This window comes from Sinocyclocheilus grahami, unplaced genomic scaffold (assembly GCF_001515645.1).
Source record: "Sinocyclocheilus grahami isolate Dianchi unplaced genomic scaffold, SAMN03320097.WGS_v1.1 scaffold685.1, whole genome shotgun sequence".
In the NCBI taxonomy this organism is placed as follows: Eukaryota; Metazoa; Chordata; class Actinopteri; order Cypriniformes; family Cyprinidae; genus Sinocyclocheilus; species Sinocyclocheilus grahami.
Genome location: NW_015505864.1, coordinates 271,255 through 293,026, shown reverse-complemented (window position 1 = coordinate 293,026; position 21,772 = coordinate 271,255). Strand labels below are relative to the sequence as shown.

General features: G+C 37.0%; 1 protein-coding gene across 1 annotated transcript in view; it reads left to right on the top strand.

Moving 5' to 3' along the window:
• LOC107559439 (neogenin) overlaps positions 1 to 21,772 on the top strand; it is a 168,580-nt gene that overhangs the window by 43,899 nt on the left and 102,909 nt on the right. The gene's annotated exons all lie outside the window — the stretch shown is intronic.

Genomic DNA, 21,772 nt, shown 5'->3' with positions numbered 1-21,772 from the left:
TTTGGAACAACATGAGTGTGAATAAATCAGGCTATATCCACATTAATCCAGATAAATCTTTTTCTTTACGTTTTGGCCATTCGCACACCCTGAGACAGCGTTTTTGTCCAGCAAAATGCAATAATGAATGTGCTTGTTTCTCATCAAATAAATTAGCATTGTGGTATGGACTGTGAAAACGTGGGTATTTGAAAACAATGATGCATGTACGCATATAATACAGTATATTTGGCTGTACCGCCATTGTTGTGCCTGCTAGTATTCACTTTTAAATGTTGCCAAAGATAAATGTTACTTCTTCATATTACATTCCTGCAAAGATTTGATGACCAAATATTTACTCGCAATTCAGGGCTCCAGACTGTGACCAAATGGTCACATTTTGCGACATTTTTTCTGCCGGTGTGAGTAAATTTTGAGTGCGGTCGCACTGGACTGGTCGCACAACTCGCGTTGCCATTTCTGTTGCTTATGAGAGACATCAAATGGCAAACAAAATGAAAACGTAACAAAATCCTGCTACTCAGCACTGCGCAGTGCGGACCGTTTATCACCTCGGACTGATGTGTCGGATGAGCAACTTTTGTAAAACACTAGTTTGGACAGAGAGCGTTTTGAAACAAAATTGCAGTTCAAATATTTGGATATATCTGGATCAGTGTGGATGTAGCCTCAGTGTTTCCCACTGTTCCTAGAGCCACACCAACAGATTTTCAACTTTCAAATCAAACACACCTGATTCAACTCATCAGCTCTTTAGTAGACACTCCAAGACCCCAAATGAAGGATACCAGATAGCGTCAAGTATACGCTACACAAATTAAGCCCAATTGTTCCTCACCGACAGTTTTCTGGAGATCACAGAGAAAAGTGCTGATGCATTGTTGATGCCTGAGAAATATTTAGCAGGCTAAATGTCTGGATGTGGCTGTGATTCGGGGTCTTGCAGTGTGAAGGTGACGACCTTCAGCCAATGAGAAAGCAAGATGAAATTTCACTTTGTAAACAAGAGCTAGTGAAATATTGTGTAATGTGACACGACTTTAAAAATTATGTAATGTATGGGCAGCATAACTGAAACATCTGTCATGTTTGCTGGTGGTGTGCCTCCAGAAACAGGGTCGGAAAACACTTTTAACTTAAATTTGAACTTTTTAATGAAATATTTATGATATTTCTTTCCTATGGGCAGTCTAGAGATGAAGAAGACCAAAGGAATTCATTTTCAAAAGATCGATATCAGTCCAATCTTTGATCAGTCAAAGAGATGCACATCATTTCCAGCATTATCTCTTTTTTTTCCTCTCAAACCAAATCCCAGAAAAATAGCAGCTAGACTGTAGCTTCTAATAGCTTGCTGCGCTACTCTGTGTGGAGTCAGGGCCGTGATCTCTGACTTGGACCTCATCAGATCATCACAAAAAGGAAATGATCTGCTGTCGCCGGTTCTGCTGTTTGTCTCTGTGAAAGTAAATTGAATGAGTGTGATTCATAGGCAGCGCTGCATGTTTATGTGGCACTGGACTGAGGCAGGAGCACGGTTTTACTCTATCACCAGGTCTGTGCATGTAAACAAGCAGGGGACGAGTGTAGTCGGCACGCAGACGCCACATCTCTCTCGAACCTGCTGCAGGTCCGCATGAATAATTAATCGCACCCTCTTAGCGTGATGGAGGAGACGTCGAGGCCTGGGGGGAAAAGCTCTCCAGCTGTGAAAAGAGCCTTTCTTGATTAAATATAAAAATAGTTTATTGGTGTTAATAGTATTGTTGTTTTTTTCCACTCTGCGTTTCCTAGCTCGTAAGCTTGTCGTTTGTTTTTTGAACGTGATTGTGTTTTCCTCACAGATTTGCGGTTACGGATGTGCCGTTTATTCTTTTGTCATTTCCTCTTGAATTACAGAGAACAGACGTCAATTTTCCAGCTAGCTGTCTCTATAAACTCGAATAGCCTCTCCTCGTGGGTTAGTTGGGATAGAGTGAGTAATTGGCACAAGACAAACGAGTTGCTCTTGCTCCGTGTTCGAGGGCTTGTAGTTGCAGGCATTTTAAATTAGCTCTCCTTCCCACCAATCAGAAACAGCGACTCCTTGTGTATTTATACATTCATGAGAGTGGAGAGCCATGAAAACAGATGCACACAATATAAAAATAGGCTTGTAAAGGGTATGAAGGGTTCACGGCCAGAGAACCCTTGTGTTTAGAGGGAAGGGCTCTGTGAAAACACAAATAATTACCCAGCTTCAGCCAGAGTGTCTCTTTTCCAGACACTCACACAAACTAACACGCAAACACAGCTGCGGGGGAACTGTCTGTGTGACCTTCTCCTCTTTTTTTCAGCTCTGAAGAGGCTGGCACAGCCCAAACTGGCAGCCATGCTGGGGTGACTCTCTATTTGCCTGTCCAAACCACGTTCATCTGTGTCTTCCTTTCACTACTGCATGTTTACTTCACGCTACTGAAGATCTGCTCTTGTTGCATTTGCGGTCTGTCTTGTTTGATTTCAAAAAATGCTTACAAGAAAGTATGTGAGATTACCATTCAAACATACTTTGGAAAGTCATGTTTTTAGATTCTTTGATTGCAAAATGAATTGCTTTGCACAGTAGGCCATTACTAGACTTAGGTATTGACTAGCATTGTTTTAGAATTATTTATATTGTTATTAATGATATTAGCTTTGATTTTTATCATTTCAGTGTTTATTTAGATTTCAATTTGTAATGTGGCTTTGTCATTTTTTTGTTTTAAAAAAAATATTTCTAAACTGTTTTTTTTTTAGTTTTTCATTTAATATTTATATTTTATTTTCAGTCCGTTTAAAATTTAAATGAACAAAAGGTTTTTAATGGTTTTAGTTAATGACAACAACATTGATATTGACTTCCAAAGCTACTTTTTGTAATGAGTAATAGATATTCAATAAAAGTCAGGATAGATTAATCAATGACACTTTTTTTATTATTAATTCAAAAGTACAGTGCATTAAAAAAATTTATGATTTTAATACCTTTTCTACAATGAACATTTTTCAAATAAAGTTGTTTTTTATTTTGGGCATAAAGTCAAAAAGTGTGAGTGTGATAGAGCTGTCATGATATCTTAGGAAAAAAATCTTGAGGAAAAAAAGAATAAATTTAAATTAAAATGAGATTTTCATGCAAATATTTTATTATTACTAATTATTATTAATAAATTAAAATGTATTATTATTTATTAAGTAATATAATATTAACACAATTATTATTTTTTAAATATATGATAAAATATTATTCATTTTTTAAAAACCTTTGTCATGTGGTGTTATCAACAATATCAAGTTGTGCAACAAACATTCAGTGGAAAAAAGGGAAATGATATCTTAGAGAGGGCTCCCAGCAGACCCTTAGGAATGTATGAAGGTCAATGTCTTATTAATCAGAAATTTTTTCATTTATTTACTTTTAAAAATGCAGCGTTAGTTCAGGTTCATTCTACTGTATGTCTGCCGCTTCATTTGTGGACTGTGTCCTTCAAGCAGGGATGCATTGGCCTTGCTCATTTTGATAATGCGGCTTCAGATCTTAACAGGAAATGGATTTATTGAACGAGGCTCGATGCACCCATGTATTGATGGACAGTTTTGCTCTGCAGCTGGATTGCTCTGCACATGCAGAAGAGATGTGGCTATCAAGGTAACGTTTAATGAATACAGAGAAATGGCAGGCTTCACAGTGTCTATCAAATGGCTCCCTCCTCCTAAAACGTGTTCTGCTATCACTACATGTGCCTTTTGAATGGGAAAATAAGTGGAAGTGGGGGCTGAAATGCAGTACGTTGCATTTCATCTCTGTCTTTGCATTTACTGGCTTGATTAAATGTTGCTGAAAGCACCTGAAAGTCCTTGCGCAGCACATGTAGCCCATTCCAATAGAATATTAATTATTCATCATATCCACCCTATATATGATGTATGGAGAATATTAAATACATCTAGCCCTCCTCTTTTTTTTATATAGATTTTTGTTCTCATTAGAGTTGCATCTTCCAGGTCATAGATATTGTGAAGGGAGGAAGTGAACATTAAAAAAGGTTACTGCTGCTACACATTGAGCCTTGGTGCTCATGTGGGTAATTTGAGTTTGAATCCGGCTCGTGACATTTTCCCATTTCATATCGTTCCCTGTCCGTAAAATTGTCAAAACGGTCAAAAAGACTCATCGCACCTACTGTAACGATAGTATCTACAGTATTGTGCAGAAACGCATACAATGTACAATTCCACAGGCATCTCTGTGTGTCTTGTGTAGATATGAAGGTCATATTCTTGACTAGGCTGTGAGCTTTTGTGCATGTCATGGTCTGAAGATAAGACTGCTTTTTGATGGCATCTGTGTCAAGAGCTTCAGCGTGTTCCTTCCTGTGTTTATGAGAGAGGCACTGAGATGACAACGAGTAGATAGAGGACAGAGAGATAGAATCCCTCATCTCAGTCACTTCAAGTAAATCCCCCTCCAGCGTTTAAACACGCAGAGCTGCAGCCGTGTTTCTGTCTAGTAAGATTTGACATTTCTGTTATACAAACTGCATCTAGATGCTAAAAACAAATATAGACCTGTCATTCTCTCTAGATTCAGTTTTTACATTGGTATAGTGAAGTAACGGTATGAACATTTCATAGCACTATAATCGTGATATGGTACTGTTTTGTTAAAATGTGCTGGAGATGTTAAAAAAGTACCGACACATAAATCACTTCACCAAGTTTTATATTTAAAAATCAACAAACAACAAATACAATTATTTTTTTGTTTGCATAATCACTAAAACAATAACATTACCAATGATGTTTGTATTTTAAATGACAACTTGACTGACAACAGTTTAAAAGCATGTTCAAATATCTAATGTAAATGTTCAAATAAAGCTTTGAAAAAGTTTAAGGTAAACCTCATATTTCAGCCTTTAAATAAAGAAAATATATAAGTCAAAATGATAATTGGTTAATAAATGATTATATGTATTTTATCTGCTCCATAAATAATTCTAGGTAACTTATCTGAATTGTTTAAAGGGGTCATATGATGCGATTTCAATTTTTCCTTTCTCTTTGAAGTGTTACAAGCTCTTGGTGCATAAAGAAGATCTGTAAAGTTGCAAAGACTAAAGTCTCAAATCCAAAGAGATGTTCTTTATAAAAGTTAAGAGTTAACCACGCCTACCTAAAACGGCTCGTTCTAACACGCCCCCACATATCTACCTCACTATTTGGGAAGATTTGCATAACCCCGCCCAAATGTTCCTTGAGGTATTCGGCCAATCACATCGCACTGGATAGCTGGCCAATCACAGCACACCTCGCTTTTTCAGACCGATGAGCTTTGTAAAAATCGCGGGGCATAGAGGAGAAACAATAATGTACAGTATGTGGAAAATAAAATAATTTTTTAACTGTAAACCACATAAACACATTTCATTACACCAAATACACAAAATAATGTTATTTTTAGCAGCATCATATGAGCCCTTTAAAGGTGTAGAATCCACATAAGCTTGTTTTTCATCAACCGGTCAAAACAGCAGGGCATGCAAATTCTGTCCGTTTTTGGCCAGACAGAATGGACAGGCTGAATGTAAATACAGGTATCTGTACATTAATTCGCTGACAGCAGGTGGCGCTTATGGAAAAGCTGAATTAGAGCTGTTTCCCATAACCTCCATGGACAAAGCAGTATTGCGATTAAGAACACTTCCTTTATGTATTACATGGAGCGATGATGAAAACAAAATGCCATTGAATCATTTCTGAAGACAGTCAGAACCTTTAGAGGTACAATCATATAATTCATTCATTCATATATTCATTTGTATAATTCCCTTAGCACTCTTTTAAAACCTCCCAGCTTTTCCGCCCTGTTTTCACTCAAAACAAAACTACTTTGCGTGCTGTGCACACGTGAGACTGTTACTTAAAACTGTGCTTTATGCTGGACAGTATGTATTTATCGCGAGTTGTTCAAATCGCGGTAATCTAATACGGTTTTAATGATAATTAAAAGATGAAACGGTAATACTAACTGTGGGGAATTTGATCATGATTTATCGTCAAACTGGTAATCGTTACGTCCCTACATTGGTACAGGCATTTTAAAATCAAAGTATGGATGCACCATGTTTTTATCTACTGTCAAATGGCCTAATTCCAATTACAGATTTACCAGTAATTTCACAAAGCAAGCCTTTTATCGGTCACTTTACATTTCTGTCAGATGGCTTTATCCTGTCTAAAGGCCTATTTTCATGTGAAAATTCTAAGTGATAAATAATTTAATTAGAATTAACGGCTGTTCAGGCTAGCATGAACATTGTCCCGTTTTTTTACAGAGAGGTTTTCTAATCTCTCATCGTAATAGGAATTAAAAACTGGCCAACCAATAGTATTCACACTTTTTGTCACATGCCCAGAGCTGCTTCAAAAAACTATGACTTGATGGTGCTTACAAACAATGAATAGCAAAGGAAGAATCCAGAAACAACATAGTGAATGCAAGAATCTCACCAGCTAATGACGAAAATCTTAACCTCCCTTTCTTTTTTTCTCTGTGACAATTGAGTGTCAGAAACTGAAAGTTGTGAAGCGTTTTGTATACCGGGGAATTTCTGATTTTCTGTAAGCGCCACCTACAGTCATAGTTAAAATAATAGTAGTTAAAATAGTTCAATATAACTAATAGTTCAAAACAACCCAGTGGCTGGGTTTGTCCATATTTAACCCAACTTGAGTTGATTTTAACCCAGCAATTGTTTTAGAAAAGATAGTCCTGTCTGCGGGACTATCATGTGATTAACCTCTGTACAGAAGAGAAGTTCTCACATGAGGTTGGTCATTGCAGGACATTGTATGTTCTTATTAATTGCAGGCCAACACAGCCATTGATTTATTTTTAGCCTAACATAGAATTGACTTTTCTCTTTTAGTGGAAGAAAATGCATTTGTATTTCATCCAGTTACCCTGCATGTTTATGAGCCGTAGTTCTGCCGTTGACTTTCCTGAATGACTCCGCCATGAGAGATTAGATCAGGAGCTTGTCTCTGGAGTTTAGAGTTGTTAGTTTTAGAATCGCTCTCTAATTAAAAAGGTTTAACAGGATCTACTGCTCACTGGCTCTGGTAATGGAGTGCATGCTGCCAAATACAAAATTAACCTGTGCTGAGCTTGTGTCAGCTTTGTGCGTGTGTGAACGGGTGAAAGTGGCTGATTATTGGTAAATAGAAAAAAAGTTGGTATTAAAATTTTGTGTGGTAACTTAAATCACACAACATATACTACCGATTAAAAGATGGACAGATTTTGAAAGCAGTCTTTTATTCTTTATAAAGGTTGCATTTATTTGATCAAAAATAGTTTAAACAATGATATTGTGAAATATTCTTACAATTAAATTTTTTGTTTTAATATATTTTAAAATGTGATTTAATGGCAAAGCTGAATTTTAAGTAGCCATTACTCCAGTCTTCAGTGTCACATAATCCTTCAGGTATCATTCTAATATGCTGATATGTGTAATATTTTTCATTTTTATTTTTTGAATAAGAATCTGGATTGTAAATGACCCCTAACTAAAGCACAAAGACCATCATAACAACGTCTTACAGCCAGCCGATAGCTCTGTGTGACCCCACAGAAAAAGAAAGAACTCCGAAAGCAATAGGAGTTGATTTCCTGGTTTTTGAAATCCAATGCTACACAGTGGTTGACTTTGCTAAGCTCTGCTGGAGTATATTGATTTTTCTGGTGTGCATGTGAGGGAGGAAAAAGGAAAAAACACTATTGTATTGCATTAAAAAAATCTATAGTATATCTAATTACGACCACTTCATTTTCTTTACTATTAGGACAGAAAGATAAATGTTTCTGTCCCTCCTGTATTATTCGCTCATCTGCCTCAGGGCACTGGAGATGGAAGAGCATAGCACAAGCTTCCTGGTTAACAAAGTGCTGCGCATCACTTTCCCTGTGATATGCTTGTATAGACATGGCCATTCTATCATCCCAGTGACAAACAGAACAATGAAGTTTCACAGTGTATGAGCAAAAAAATTCTACTAACAGAGAACCTGATACTGCAAGACATACATCAAGTGGCTTGTTTTCTGTAAATGAAGGGTGTAAAAAAACATGATTTCCTTATTATTTCTATTATAAAATTATAGAATTAAAAATAATAATAAAGTCAAAGAAATAATAATAATAATCGCTAGGCTCTCTAACTCAGTGGTTCTGAAGGCCCCTATTATCCAACACAATATATGAATATTATATTTCCTAAGATATTTCCTCTGGTACTTGTGATGTAATTATGACAGTGCTGACTGTTTTCAAACTTTTTTGTTAATAAAAACTAGGAGTGTTGATATAGGAAAACAATTAGCTACTAATTAATTTCATGATTCCAAAAGATTCAAAATTCTGTTTTGATATGTTTTTTATTTGGCATTTGAATTACATTAGAATTAATTAATTGCATTTGTAATATAATTAAATAATTTTAAGTCATTCTGTTGGCTCTTTGTGAGTTTGATTACGTTTGTTAAGAAACACTGCTTCAAACAGTAACATTTAGCTAAAAAGCTATCATTACCAAAGCTGGTGACTAAGCCAGGCTTATCTGTTGAAACCCAAAGAATCCCAACAGTTCATTTTAAAATATCAGAATGTTGGAAAGCCTTCTGATTTTGGACCTAGTATTTAGTGTAGTAGGTAACAGATGACTGGTTTGATTCTAAACATTTTATTTCAAATAGACCCATCCAAACATACACTATTTGGTTGAGTTGGAAGCAGACATGTTGGAATGAGCAGTGTTTTCAAAGTTTGTTTTTAACCATAAAATTACTGTGGAAAAAAAATAAGTAGGTTGATTTCCCCGAAATGTCTTTTGTGGTGCTTTCAAAACAGTGCTTCCCACAAAATTGCTTTCTTTGTGGTCCATTTGTGGTTGTAGGGGTCCAACAAAACAACATTCTTTCCATCAATGGTGAGAGTTTGCAGTAGGACTACCAAAATTGCACACAGCACCATTAAGAAAATATACCTGTTTTAAGGTGGAGATCACCCCAATGCAGCAGTGTTCCTAAAAGTCCCAAGTATACTTCATATTCCACATTCCACATTCCACCCCTTCATACGCACAGTTGAGCGTGCAAGCCATTTAAAGTGTACTTCATTGACTGAGCGCAGATGGATGTGTTCGGCATGTGTGCAATACTTTTCAACAAAAAACAAAAAAGCTTTTTATGCGTTTTTGGCTGCATTTACACAACAGTCTTTTGGGACTTGAAAACGCAAACTTTTGAAAACGGTTTTCAAAGTGCAACTTTTTGAAAATGATACCTTTACCATTTCTGTGTAAACTACAAAAACACGGAATTGTGAAAACGGGGATGTCTTGCGCATGCATATTATGTGTTCAGCCTCTAGGTATGAGCGTAGGTGCATAGTGTATCTTTAACAAAGTGACCGCCAACTACTGGCCTGGCATGCACAATACAGCATTTGTAGTTTTCGAGGATCCGTGTGAATGGGGATTGTTTTTGAAAATGTTGTTGTTAGTACATGAAATGCAAAGGGAAAGCATTTCTGTTTTTAGGTCATTGTTGTCGTGTAAACATACTCTTAGTGAACTTTCGTGAAATGTGTTTTAAATTGGTCGCAAACATGCTATTTGTTGTCTGCGTGCAATTCAGCGTGGACACAAAATCAGGCTGCAAGCAAACGCATGCACGGAACATGATGGTGCCAAATAAACATTTGTATTAAAGGGGTCATCGGATGCAAATTCACTTTTACAAGTAATTTGAACATAAATGTGTGTTGGTAGTGTTTGTACACATACACCGTATAATGATAAAAATCCACCCAGTGTTTTTTTTTGTATCCCTATAAATAATATCCCTTTTCTCAAATCAAGCCATTCTCAGCTTCTTGGCTGTGTGATGTCACACAGACCCAGGCCCCTCCCACGATTGTTGATCGACACTGGCGTTTTACCTTAGACCCGCCCTGAGTGAGCTGTCAACAGTCCGCCACTGTTTCGACACTGGAGCAGGTGTAGACAAGATTGTCTCCTAAGCGATTGAGATGTTTTGTAGTTGGATGTGATAATGAACATAGCATGTCATAGTCGTCATTTACTCCAAACATCTGTGCCGCTGAAGACATAGTGGATTACTTCTGTTTTTGAAGGGAATGCGCCCCCCGATACATAAATGTGTTTATGTTTGTGCGAATCATTCGTGATCCAGCTTCACCTACAGAAGAAGTGAGTATAAGGTTCTTTTATCAATCTTTGCAAATCGCCTTTCCTAATAACGTGCTAGTTAGCAAGTTCCACGGCTAAAGTAAACAGTCTCATGAAATCGGCTCATCACCCCTCGGAAGAGAGGGGCGGGTGAGCAGAGCTCATTAGCATTTAAAGAGGCATGCACTAAAACGGCTTGCTGTGTGCAGAGCTGTTTTTGGCAAGATAAAAAGGGTTGATTTACACTACCATTGAAAAATTTTAACCAAAGTATGTTATAGACTTTTCATTAAGACCCTAAAGAATCATATCAACTTGTGGAAAATGGGTATCCGATGACCCCTTTAAACCTTGGTGGTAAACTTATTGTCAAACATACAAACTATTCAAAAGTTTAGGGACAATATGATTTTTTTTAAATGTCGTAATGCTTTTAAAGTGCACACAGATCAAACCTAAAAGCAATAATATTGTGAAATATGATTATAATTGAAAATTTCTATTTTAATATATTTTAAAATATTACTTAATCAAATTTTTAGCAGCCATTACTCTTGCTGGACTGTTTTGCAACACAAGGGAAGTATACTTTCGGCTTAATGCGATATGATCCCTGTAGTGAGAGTAAGACTCCTCAAAGGCAGATGTGGGAGTGGTCCGAGTGGTCACTGCACTCCCTGTTAACCCCCCTTCCAGTGTCTGGTCCTGCCTCAAGCAGTCCCATCATTTATTGATAGAGTTTGTCTATCCTGGTGTGTCATATTCATGGTGTGCGGTCTTAATGTAGTGAAGTGTCACATAATGGACCCCTGTGAATTTCAACTGATATAATTACACGGGAGCCTCGGTATTTAACACATTCAATAGGCATCTCAAAAAGTGAGCAATCGTTTTAGCTACAATGAGCACATCCAATTTGTCTTGTCACAGCATTCCTTTCTTGCAGTTTTTTGACAGTATGTTCAAGGCAGCGGTGCATAGTTGTGTCTCTTGTCACAATCTGCTTTGTCTCATTTGCTGTAGCACCTAGCGGAGAATAAAAGGTGAAGCTTTCTTTTTGTGTCCTCTTTGACTGTGTCCTTGTCTCTGTTCTGCTTGATTCAAGAGCGAGCTGGCCGGCTTTGATGATTGAGGGAGATCGAGTTCCAATCAGCATGGTTAATTACTATGTCCAACTGAGATGAGAGGTGCACATGCAGCCAGGCTTTTCTGCAGCCGGGAAATTACCTGTGTGCTCCGGGGATTTGCTATCTGTTAGAGACAGCTCGCCGGCTCCCAATATCAGATTCGTATCATCTTATTTTCATTCATTTGCTGCTGGAAGGCTTTTCTGCTTCACATGGACTTCCCTGCCCTTCCCCCATCTGAGCTACACTGTTTATCTGCACCTTTGTGGGGCTTCCATCTGCATGTGACTGGCATACGGTCCTACTTTCAGATAGATACTGCCGTTTGAAGAATCCATCACCAATGTGTTACTTGAAAATGTATCATCTTAGCTTTAACCTGTTTCAAACCTAGTGAGCTGCTTACCTAGGTAGCATTTTAGGCGTCATAGATGCTTTCCCAACTGGCTGTATAGTCAGGCAGCAACATTATGTTGCTTTCTAGGAGCTAGTTTTGGTCAAAATCCAATCCATTAAATCCTTCAGTGGGGGAAAAATAAATAAATAAAATAAAATCCAATATGGTGGAAGATAAGAGAAATGTAGACTCTAAAGCAGTGGTTCTCAAACAGGGCCCGCTGGGAGTTCTCCAGCAAACTTCCAAGGGAAGCTTTAATTAAAATACAAAAAAAAAATCAACAGTAGACTTTTGTTTCTACTCTATATTGTTTTATTTAAGGAAAATATTAAATCACAATACTGAATCCTCTGAATCACAATATGAATCATGGTTAAATTATTTTTATTGTATTATTAAAATATGTTAATAAAAAAAATTGTCATAATTACAGTTGAAGTTATGTATGCTCTTCCAGTAATGTTAATAGAACATTAATTCAGAGTTTTCTGGTCTTTAATATTATTCTCAAAACGTTAGCACAAAAATGCAATTCACACACATTTCATGGAACATTTTATTTCTGAAACCTTTTAGTTAGACTTTCATCTAACGTTTTTTTCTTTAAATGTTACAATGTTACTACTTGTTTTAGAACGTTCACAACATTCAGGTTTTAGAACATTCAAAAGTAGAACATTCAAAAAGAATGCCCCCTTAAAGTTTGCATAACCAAATAAAATAAAAAATTAACTAAAAACGGGATGTTTTTGATGTTCGGAATGTTCAGAAATAAAGTTTTCATAATAAAAAAAAAAAACCTCCTTCGAACATATTTTTGTTAGCTTGTTTTGTTTTGTTAATTTGAATTATTGGGGCATTTGAATATTGTGTTGGATAAAGGAGGACCTTTGAGTAAAAAAAGATTGAGAAGCACTGCTCTGAAGACATTTAGTTCATTACTACTTGTCTACAAAAATAAATTAAAATTGGACTTGTACTCAATATTTGTGTGTGCTATAGATTTTTGTACTTATTAGAGAGTGTTGATGGCTTACCATCATGCTGACGTCAGGCTGTTGGAATCAATTGTAAGGCTCTATTCGTGTACTTGATATAAAATTGCAGTTTTGTGGCACATCCCTAAATCCATTGGACTGTAGAGGGTATTTCAATTGTCATTTTATGATTTATGATCCACTAGTGCGAACTCCACAGTGGACTATTACCCAGCAGTCTATGTGGCACAGTGTAGAGTCGGAGGGGGTGCCATTTGGGACGGGGCCTAAATTGAGTCTCCTGAGCGTTTCATGTGAAGAGCACTATTTTTGTACAGTTGCACTATTGAAAAGCACTATAGTTGTCTTTGTAGAGTGTTTTAAAGTCAGTCACATATGATGCTTCATTTAGGTTACAGTTCTACCTATGCAGGCAGTAGACAGCATATTATTTGGATGCCTTTCAACTTTCTGTTAACATGCTTCGATACAGCACTCTGTGAACAGCCAGCTTCTTTGGCAATGAATGTTTGTGGCTTACCCTCCTTGTGAAGGATGTCAATGATCGTCTTCTGGACAACTGTCAGATCAGACGTCTTCCCAATGATTGTATAACCTAGTGAACCAAACTGAGAGACCATTTTGAAGGCTCAGGAAAACTTTGCAGGTGTTTTGAGTTGATTAGCTGATTGGCATGTCACCATATTCTAATTTATTGAGATGCACCTGTATATCTTGCTTTATATACTATTATAGTACTGAATTATATACTTATATTCAGTTTCTCTTCTAACCCTACCATTCACAATAGGTTATTAAGACTTGAAGAATAGTGTAATACTAAAATGCATCCCCAGGCATTTCCAAGTGGAATAGACTTTTTTTTCTTCTCTAGGGCTTAGATGTCACATGGATACGAAGCCATCATGACAGCTAACCCTTGGTTTGCTAAACCGAAAATGTAAATTATGTCATTATTTACTCATTCCAATCCCAGAAGATTTTCTTACATGGAGCACAAAAGGAGATATTTTTCTAAATGTCCAAGCTGCTTATTTCTATACAGTGAAAGTAGACTGTGATTTATACTGCTAAGCACCTTAAAAGCTCAGAGAGTTGAGTCTATACGTCTCAAGTCTTCAGACGCTAAAGGAATAGCTCCTTTTGTGTTCCACAGAAGAAAGAAAATCACAAAGGTTTTGGGAACAACTTGAGAGTAAGTTACATGATGGCAGAATTGTCATTTTTTTGGTAAACTATGCTTTCAACCTGAAAGCAACAATTCACCCCAAAAAATAATTTACTCGCTGTCCTGTCATTTCAAACCTGTATGATATTCTTTTGTGGAACATAAAAGAAGATGGGTGAGTAAATGATGTCAGAATTTTCATTTATGGGTGAAATAGCCCTTAAATGTATGAGCCGATATGGGCCGATACCGATATGGTGGCCGATATATCGTGCATCCCTAATATAATGTATTAAGGAATATAAAAAAGGAATTGTTGTAAAGAAGCTTAAAAATACACTTAAGGGAACTACACTCCTGAACAAAATCTTAAGATCGGGGGAAACATTGCAAGTATATACAGCAGCAAAAGAAAGGTGTTGGATTTTCGCAAGTCTATCAGAGTCAATATTAATTCAGCTAAATATCCCTATAATTCTGCTAAATACGGTTGCGGGGGGACAGAATTGGCTTAAGCTTGTGCTCAGATTTTTTAAGCCTTGGAACTGCTCCCTGGCAGGAGAATGAAGGGTAGCTTGAGGTGTTTTGAGTTGCGAAAATTGTATTCTTTCGCCTCTGTTCTGCCAGCTGAGCGTGTGCCAAACTAATAAAGCCGGCATGGAGGACTACCAATCATTTTGTACAGCCGTTATACCTTGGACCCTTGTTGAGAGGGCAAAGGCACTATCGGAACATCCAGACCGTGGGGTGAGGGGCTGCCGCTGGCCAGGGGTCCTGAGTGGGAGAGCAGCCTTTGTTCCTAGTAGCCGCTGTGAAAGATGAAGTGGGCATCTGTGAAACACAAAAAAGGAAGTGAGTGCTGAAGACAATACAGGAGACTGTCATTCTCTGTTCATTCCTTTATTCTGGGGTGACAGTGACCTTTAAAAATGGCTCATCTTCCCACCCCGCTATTATCACTGTAGTCTATCCTTCCAAGATTTGAGAGGAGGTCAGCGTTTAAATAGACCTCTAAAGCCAAACAATAAAACATGACTCATTTAAATGGGTCAATAACCCCAAAAGGATACTTGATAGAAACCAACTCTGTACCAGAGAGTAAAACTTCAGTCAATATTCAATATAACTGGGTTAAATTTATATAATATATAGAGATCACTTTTCACCCAAAAATCTATAAAAATAAAACATTTTGCGTTAAGAAAATAGTTCATTTTTAGATTTTTTTCCCCCCAAAATTTCTTCCAAATTCTAATTTTGCTAATTCATTCACACACATTTTTCAAGTTTATAATGTTATGTATTTAATTCAAAGCATTACATTTCCATTTAAATTATTCTCATTGGTGATTCTCATTACATATTATGTAAAATTGAATCCGCATGAATCAAGAGTAATTCAATAAATGCTACTATTGTTTTATTTGTATTTTTTTTATAATACAGAAATAAAACTCTTTTTTGCATTAATTTAATAATTAATTAATTATGCTAAAAATAGACTCTTCAAGCAAAACATATTTTCTTTTTTTCTTTCGCTTTTTGGAGTAAAGTATGATCTGTTAACTGGTTTCATGATATTCATTCAATTGCTCCTAAAGGACAAATACTGCGATAAGATAATAAATTCCAGCAGTTCTGAGGTGCCTATGAGAAACAGTGCAAATCAGTTTTCTTCCTAAATTTGTGTATATTAGAATGATGTTCAGTTTTAGGTTTCAGCATGAGATCATAAAGCATACGCAGAGAGAACAATTTATTAGGCAGATTTAAGATGCGAGATCTCCACAGGGATGTCCAAACCAGCACATCCTTGAGTCAGTTCTCCTACACTCAGAGCCTCGGCTCTCATAAGCAGATCACTGCTGATTCCTCACTGCGTTCAGCAGTGACAGATGGGGAAGAAATGATGCTGGAAGATAAAGGCAAGCCGGGAGAGAAGCAGACAAACTGGAGGTGGACAGACATGAAAGAAAAGAAGCTTTCCAGTCAGACTAATGAGCCTGGAAAGGAATGACAAAGAACTGGGATAGAGTCTAGGAGAGTAGAGGAAATTGCTTGGTGTCTTGGAAATAAAATCTGTACCTGTGACTGGCTATTTTCCAAAGTGCAAATGGTTTTTGCTCTAAGTCTATTTATTTAGCTGTAGGTCAAACAGCTCAGAAACCCCTTCTACTCAATAATGCTTTTTCCTTATTGTGAATAAACTAGAAACAGAAGTTCTGGCGAAAGCCATCCTCAAATGTAATTCCCAGATGTGATCCCATTGATTAATAATGAAACTGATATTTGAACTTATTAATCTTCTTTCTATGTGGTGTAAAACAATTACCTATTTTATTTTTGTCTCAGAGACTGCTTTGTATTATTTCAATGTGAGCTCTTTTATTCTGAGGTTTTGTTTTGATTATATGTTTATGTGCAGTTCCCATAATGTTTTCTGGAAATGAATTGAGCCTCATTAAGAGGTGATCTGGAGGGAAAGTGGTCTTTCGTCGCTCTGCTGTTGAAAATGAAGGTTGTGTACAGTACCTTATTGGCACACAGCTTGGTCTTTGTGCGAGAGCCAACAGAGACCATGTGGCTTCCTGTTGTGAAGAAACCAGGTACAGGAGGTCTTTGTTTCTGAAGAACTCTATGTGTCCCTATGTGGATATTTCACTCATAGAAAACTGGCTGTGCGGTAGGTTAGAGCACATTTCTCATAATATAACAGAATTGATAACTTCTTAATATTCTCTTTTAAGTATTAAGTAGATATAGAGTCACATTAGAAAGATATAAAGTCACATTTGCAAGCTATAGTCACATTTTGAGATGTGTGTATCCATATTATGTAATATAAAGTTACCTAATCATTGGTGATATGTAGGAAAAAGCATGTCAACATATTCTGTTACACCAAATACACAAAATAATGATCTTTAAAAAAGCATAATATGACCCCTTTAAAATATATGTATTTTTAGTTTAACACCCCAGGAAAATGTATGTTGGCTTTCCTGAGCTGATATCTCTAATAAAAATATTATAGTCGCAGTTGATCATAAAGAACTCTCTATAGCTATCTTACCCATCTGCCCTCTACAGTCTGACAGACACTTTATAGAGGTGAAAGTCTTTGGATGACACACAAGACAAACCTTTTTTCTTCCATATCTGCCTGGCTTCAGAAATTTCTACTGACTGGAGCTGTGGCTCTGAAGTGCTCTTTGAATGTGGAATAAAATGGATTTCACAGGACTAGGGACAGGAGTAACAGCTCATACTTATCAAACAGACAACCTCATTTTCTCTTGGTTCCCTGCACTGTGGGCTGCAGAACACATTTTGAAGTCAATTCCTGAGCAGTGAAAAGTAGAATAGATTAGACTTCTGCCTGCTTCTTGACACCAAAGATCCCTCTATTAAATAACGAAAACATATGATCCTACAAATATGTATTTTGGACAAATACCATGGTAGCAATGTGTTAATTAAATCTATTTCCTGTTAGCATGAGAAGATTTTATTGATGTGCCATATAGTTTCTGGGCTTGACAAGTTCAAAATCATTGAGGTGGTCAAATTAGTGGGCCCTATTTTAGTAATATTCCTTATCCTTCAGCAGGGATGGTCAAGGTTGTTCTCTCTTTCATTATTCATAGTTTCGATGACAATATTCCTGTGAAAATCCAATATTCTTCTGACCTGCTTAGTATTTAAAATCATTCACAGCCACAGAGTCCTCGTATCTAATCTGAATTTCAAGTGACTCTAAAGAGATTGTGTAATTGGTCTATGCTGCACGTTTTCCTCTGTGTTTTGAGCCCATTAAATGATAAATATGGTGCCAGTTTTAAATCCCGAGAATAAATATTTGTAAACTGAACGAGAAACTCATTACAAGAGCCACTGATATTTTCATGTTTGTGGAAATTCCCTGTTGTAACAAATTCAAATAAACTGAAAATCGTAAGAAAAAAGAAAATCGTAAGAAACAGAGTATAGATTATTTGTATGTTGAAGTCGTTTTTTTGTCCCTGCTATGGCTCATGGATGTGTAGCAGAAAAGCTTAATGAGCTTTGAAAATTGCTGAAAAGGAGGAGACCATGAATGTGGTGTCAGTATCAGCTTTACTGTGGGACTCTGGGATGCAGGTCTGAGCAGCAGCAGATGGTCATCAGTTGTAGCTGATGGTGAAGTGGTAGCTGGACAAGCTGTATCGCACACCTCTGTGCACGATCCAAACAGCCGCTAACATGCTAATGATTAAGTATGCTGATCTTCTGATGCTCTGCTGCACGGTGGAATTCCCATCTCAACAGTGGAATACAGACCTCTCCATCTGTAGAAGACACTGAGATCTCCCTTGATTACTGTGTATTTACCTATGCTTTCTTCTGTTTCTTATTAAAAGTACTATGGTGGTAACATGATATAGTGACTGTATTGGATGGTAATACCATAATACTTTAATATATAGTGGGGTCCAAACACCTGAGACTAATCTGGGCTTTCTTCTCATTTAAATCTGAAAATGAACAGTTCCTCATATAAAATCCTGAAATTGTAAGTTTTAGGATTTCGAACATTTTAAAACAATGCCAATATGATCTCTGATATATTGTGCATCCTTTATACCACAGATATATGTAAACTGCTCAAATAGCCCAGTGGTTTAGATACTAATATATACTATGTACTAAAAGATAGATACTAAAGAGTACTATGATGGTAACATTGTAAAGTGATAGTATTGGATGGTAATACCATGGTACTTTAGTATAGAGTAGAGCCCAAAGCATTCTGAATGAATGAATGAATGATGCATTTATATAGCGCTTTATTGTGTATTGTTGTACACCCAAAGCGCTTTACAATCATGGGGGGGGGGGGGGGGGTCTCTCCTCAACCACCACCAGTGTGCAGCATCCACCTGGATGATGCGACGGCATTCTGGATTACATAAACATTTTTTCCTCATTTTGAAAAACTTTAAAGAATATTGATATGATCGCCGATATATTGTGTGCATACCAAAACTACAGATACCTGTAAACCGTTCAGTTGCTCAGGGATGCAGATACTTAATAGATACTAAAACTCGATCTTAAGCTCATTTAAATTCCGTTTAAGACAACACTAAGCATCTAGACCAACATACCATGTATACAAGTTTATTCAGCTTGGTTTATTTAGCATTTTTCTCGTTTAAGTCTGGATATGAACAGTTCATATGGATAGAAATCCCAAGTTGTAGCATTTTGAAAAACTTTAAACACTGAGCAAAAAAAAAAATTCATGTAAATATTTTAATTAACTCAGGTTTTTAGACCTAACATTAGACCTAGTGGTCTCAGACATTTAGAGCCCACTATACACCAGAGTTTATTGGTGTCTGTTATAAACACAATTACTTTATTGAAATTCTTTGTTGAAAGCTATATAACAGTTACCTCTGGACTATGAAATGCAAATGATGTTTGTGAACAGAAAGTGCAGCTATTTTACAGGAATTAATCTAATCCAGATGTGTTTATGCTGGAACAATTGTTGCCTCGCATCAGTCTTGAGGAAACTATTCGAGGAAAGCTTAACATTTGCCAGAGCGCAATTATCTTATATAGCAGTTCAGCCAACAAAAGCAGCTGTTGTAAAGCTCTCTGTGCTGTTTCTATAGAAGTCCAAATGCGAGTCAGCACATAAACCTAAGTGTTTGGCTCCAGGAGGCCTCTCTTAGTGGACAGAGGGTTGACCACAATTACTACCCACAGACCCCGATACTTCCTATCTGACCAACACCCCCAAACTCCATTACAGGAGACTTTAAAAACCATGTGGGATAGAAAATATGCCTCCACTATGTGGATGGGCCATAATGAAGCCATTTGTGGTAGCTAATAGCTAATCTATGTATAGGCTACACAAATGCAGCATTAATGCTTATGAATGTTCAACAGTAACGTTACATTCAAATGTGCCATTAAACCAGATAAGTTATCCAGTTGTTAAGTCTGACATTGCGTGTCTTTGTTTTCCGGGTCCAAATGCTCTATCAGGTTCCAAAAGCCAACAACAAACGTTGTTATTATACACTCACATTGTGTTGTAGTAGCTACTGCCAAAAAATCATGAGCCTAACTTTTATCTCCACACTAAAATATCAGTTTGCCAGACAGTGATTCATCCTTTTTGTGTCATTAAAATATCGGTGTCCTTGATAGTGAGTCCGGGGAATGCTGTGTACTTTAAGGTGCGCTATAAAAATAGTGTTCATAAATGGCTGTTGAGATAGCGTTCTCACTTGAAAGTGAGTAGAGGCTTGGACACAGAAACAGTTTTTGATACGGCATAACATCATAAATTGATTATTCAGATAGGCGGCAACAAACATGTGAACAGTTCAACTAACTTTCACTTGCTCAGCAAGATTCTCTTTTGTGAAATTGTTTCTTCTTCATGACAGTAGGTGTCCTTAAAGAGACACTGTAGGGCAAATTCCAAACAACGTTTTTGCCCCCTTGAAGGGCACTGTGTGAAGGGGTCGGCACATTAAGGGTCGTTCCAAGTGAAAGTAAGCAACATAATTACCTCACAATGTCCTCCCACATGGTCGTTACTGAAGGTCATTCCAAACAGTTGTTCCAAACAGCCAGAGACACAATTGCCTTGCTTCCTCAAAAGACCCTATTTCAAGGGTTCTGCCATTAGGAGTGAGTAGGGAATCATTGGGTTGCATTAAGAATTGTGTTATTATATGACACATCTTGGAACGCGTCTACACACTAGACACTTCATCAGGGGTAGCCAACCCTCCTCCTGGAGGACTGTCTTCCAGCAGACTTTAATTCCAACCCTGCTCCAAAACACCTGCTTGTAATTTTCAAGTAGCTGAATTGGTTTTAAATCAAGCTGGAAAACAGAAAAGTGGATTTGGATGGCACCACTGGACCCGCCTCTCTGAGATTCTCACTGGGCAATTCATGTATTTGTATTCATGTTTTTTTTGGTGATGAAGTGTCAATGTAAAAAACAATGATTTTTTTACAGCATTCTTAGAAAGAGAGTGACCTTCCTGAAAGTTCTCTGAAACCAATGCAGCAGTTGTAGTATTTACTTGCAGTACCAAATAAATTCTTAATCAAATGCAGTATGTACACTCACTGGCAGTATGTGGTTCCAACATAGCTTCAGTTTCGAGTTAAAGAGGGGAGAAGGGTGTCCTCATTAGCAGTGATCCCAGACATTAACCCTTGAGTTAAAATGACAGAATGATGACTTTTGGTTCTTGTGCTGGCCCCAGTCATGCCATCTCTTTGCAGACTCGCCATAAACCAGTCTCAACTGCTTCCAGCTATATTTAGCATTCGCCTCATCACTTGGTGCAGTATTTAAAAAAGCCTTAAAAAGCTCATTATTCATTTCCCATCCAAGAAGTACAGATGATTCAAGTTATTTATCCACACAAAGTCCTGATGACTCTTGAGGCCAAGATTTGAATAATTTATGAGGACAAATGCAAAGTAATTGCGCTTAGTTTGACTTTTTGCATTAGACTTGTCAGTTCTAACCCTCGTTTCTTTTTGAGAGAGCAACATAAGATATTCAAATGAATGTCCTGATGTCCAAGGGCTCTGTTTGTAATTTTACGTTTATAATTAAAATGATTTATAATGCATTCGCTAAGTGTTATCCCCTCTTTACCGCAATGTTTGGTAATTTTTGGACACTAGTAATAAAGTTTTGACATTTGAATGGATGTGTTTGGCTCTCAAATGCGAGAATAAATGAAATATTAAGATGAACAAATGTTGTATTA